This window comes from Nerophis lumbriciformis, linkage group LG03 (genome assembly GCF_033978685.3).
Source record: "Nerophis lumbriciformis linkage group LG03, RoL_Nlum_v2.1, whole genome shotgun sequence".
Lineage (NCBI taxonomy): Eukaryota > Metazoa > Chordata > Actinopteri > Syngnathiformes > Syngnathidae > Nerophis > Nerophis lumbriciformis.
In genome coordinates, this window is record NC_084550.2 from 48,143,953 (window position 1) to 48,147,500 (window position 3,548).

The window sequence follows — 3,548 nt, forward strand, 5'->3', positions numbered from 1 at the left end:
AGCTTTCCTGCAGTCGGAGCATTTCTTTTGTTGTGGTCGGCCTGGAAGTGATGCAAAGAGCAGGTGTTGCATCCCCCGCACTCCCCCCTTCTCTCCCAGGGGATAGAGGGGAGACAGTAATTGAAGCCACATGGCCGCAACGTCCACATTGTAATTATCAGCTGATACAAAAGCATAAATTAGGTGATGTTAATGATTTTCTATTGGATGACTGTGGTGGACAAAATATATCATTTCTGTGTTTAAAACACAGGGTCTTATTAGAATCAGTGTTCATTTTGACAACCCTTTTTAATTTGGTTTTAGACATAGTCTTCTGAAGAAAATGTCATTTATCCCATACTTGCCAACCTTGAGACCTCCGATTTCGGGAGGTGGGGGACGTTGTTGGGGGCGTGGTTAAGAGGGGATGAGTATATTTACAGCTAGAATTCACTAAGTCAAGTATTTCATATTATATATATATATATATATATATATATATATATATATATATATATATATATATATATATATATATATATATATATATATATAATAAATACTTGAATTTCAGTGTTCATTTATTTACACATATACACACAGATAACACTCATCTACTCATTGTTGAGTTAAGGGTTGAATCGTCCATCCTTGTTCTATTCTCTGTCACTATTTTTCTAACCATGCTGATGATGCATTGCTGTGTGACACGCACAAAAGTGCTTTCATCAAATGCACTAGATGGCAGTATTGTCCTGTTTAAGAGTGTCACAACATTGCTGTTTACGGCAGACAAACTGCTTTACGGTAGACGTGACTGCTGTTGTTGTGTGTTGTTGCCGCGCTGGGTCTGGGAGGACGTTAATGAAACTGCCTAACAATAAACCCACATAAGAAACCAAGAACTCGCCCTCCATCATTCTACAGTTATAACGTGATTGGGCAGGTACGCTGTTTATTTTGTGGGAAAGCGGACTCAGGTCCGCATGGACCTGAGTCCGCCTGAATTTCGGGAGATTTTCGGGAGAAAATTTGTCCCGGGAGGTTTTCGGGAGAGGCGCTGAATTTCGGGAGTCTCCCGGAAAATCCGGGAGGGTTGGCAAGTATGCCAACCCTACCCTACCGCTTGTCCTTTTCGGGGTCAAGGGGGTTGCTGGAGCCTATCTCAGCTGCATTCGGGCAGAAGGCGGGGCATTTAATTTGATTCAAATATTAGTCATCTAAATGTATTTACCGTATTTTCTGGACGATAGGGCGCACCGGATTATAAGGCGCACTGCCGATGAGCGGGTCTATTCAGATCTTTTTTCACACAAAAGGCGCACCGGATTATAAGGCGCATTAAAAGGGGTCATATTAGAATTTTTTTTTCTAAATTTAAAACATTACCTTGTGGTCTACATAACATGTAATGGTGGTTCTTTGGTCAAAATGTTGCATAGATGATGTTTTACAGATCATCTTGAAGTCGTCTTCAAGTCTTATTTACGTGGCTCAGCTTCGTCAAAAGATGGAGATAACTGTTTGAATGACATTCAGACTTTACTTAAATCAACAACGGAGCAGAATCTTCTCGTCCGTGGCTCACTAGTGCAAAAACAACGCCGGAAATGTGTCCCGTGAAAAACCATACGTCCGGAACTCTCTAATAACTAAAGTTCCGTGGGTGAATAATGTAAACTCGCTACACCGGTAGTTTTTAGGGCTTCCATAGCGAGATATAAGTTAGAACTTTACACTACTTTATATTAGAAATGGCAACAGCAGAGGATGAATGTCCCATAACAAGAAGATCGTGAAAAAGAAGAAGCTTATCGACTACGGCATCGGCGCGGACTACAGTGGCGGACATGCGCACATTTTGAGGACTTATGCAGATCTCAAATACACATCAGCAGGTACCAGAAGGTAAGAAAAGTTGATTTTGCATATTATTGTGAAACAATACGTCAGATAATGTCTGCTAATGGGTGCCATTTTGCGGTCCTTATACACACACCATAATAAGACTTGTATCTCTGACTACGGTAGCCGTAATGGGCCGACAATACATCAAGCGGTGCGGCTTCAAAGTCATTCTAAAACATTTTGACAGATTTTTGAGTGACGTGTGTAATGATCTTTATTTTCAATGGGACATTTAAAGTTTTGGTGTTGTTTACTGGCGTTATATTGCAGTCTACACATATCTCTTATGTGTGACTGCCATCCACTCGTCACACTTATCATTACACCATGTTCCAAATAAAATTGCTTCAAAGTCGGTAAGCACATTCAGAATTATTCCGTACATTAGGCGCACCATGAATTGATTTACGTGGACCCCGACTTAAACAAGTTGAAAAACGTATTCGGGTGTTACCATTTAGTGGTCAATTGTACGGAATATGTACTGTACTGTGCAATCTACTAATAAAAGTTTCAACGGGACGGCGTGGCAAGGTTGGTAGAGTGGCTGTGCCAGCAATCAGAGGGTTGCTGGGTACTGGGGTTCAATCCCTACCTTCTACCATCCTAGTCACGTCCGTTGTGTCCTTGGGCAAGACACTTCACCCCTTGCTCTTGATGGCTGCTGGTTAGCGCCTTGCATGGCAGCTCCCGCCATCAGTGTGTGAATGTGTGTGTGAATGGGTGAATGTGGAAATACTGTCAAAGCACTTTGAGTACCTTGAAGGTAGAACAGCGCTATACAAGTATAACCCATTTATCAATCAATCAGAAACCGGGTTATAAGTCGATTTTTGAGAAAATTAAAGGATTTTAAGAGCGCCTTATAGTCAGAAACATACAATAGTTTAGTCGACTTATAGTTCAATACATTTCAGCTAAAATAACAGAACATTTAGTCGACTAAAATATATGTGACAAGAGATAAGGCCTCTTTAAAGTTTTCTTGAAAGCAATTTATATAGTCTACTTGCAAAGTATTTGTTATACCACAATAGTAGCATGATCTTATGGTCAGGAATGAAGCATTTTGTCTTTTTTTGCTCAATAAATATCTTTCAGGCATTTTTTCAATTTTTTTTATTTCTTCAAAAGTGAAAAAAACTCCTCTCACACACAGGCATACACATAATACGATGTGGAACTTGTTACAATGCAATGAAAGCATACAGTATTGTTTTGGGGGTGAAATATCTAACTCCCCTATCTCACAAAGTATATGACTGTAACTTCTTCGTAACTCGCTACCAGCTGCTCTCTCATACGCGGTTAACAAGCTGTGAATGGATATATTCAAAAGTTGTACCGCCCAATTGTGTCGTATCTTTGATCCCCTCCGTCCTATAGCTACTTGTTCCAGCAGTAGCTCCTCCACAGTATCATTAAATTCCAAACCCTTTACCGGTCTTCTTCGATTCTTCCGCTTGTCCAGGAAGTTTCGGTTTCTTGTTGTTGATGTAGCCACGGTCAGCTCGAAACTAGTTATTTTAATTAATTTGTACATCAAATTGGAAAGAGTTGAAGCTGAAAGTGTCAGCAAGACATCCTGTTCTTGATGTCTAAGCGGCAAAATAGTCCAAAATCTGATACGAGCAGTGTTGCTAAGTCTGCTTATAATA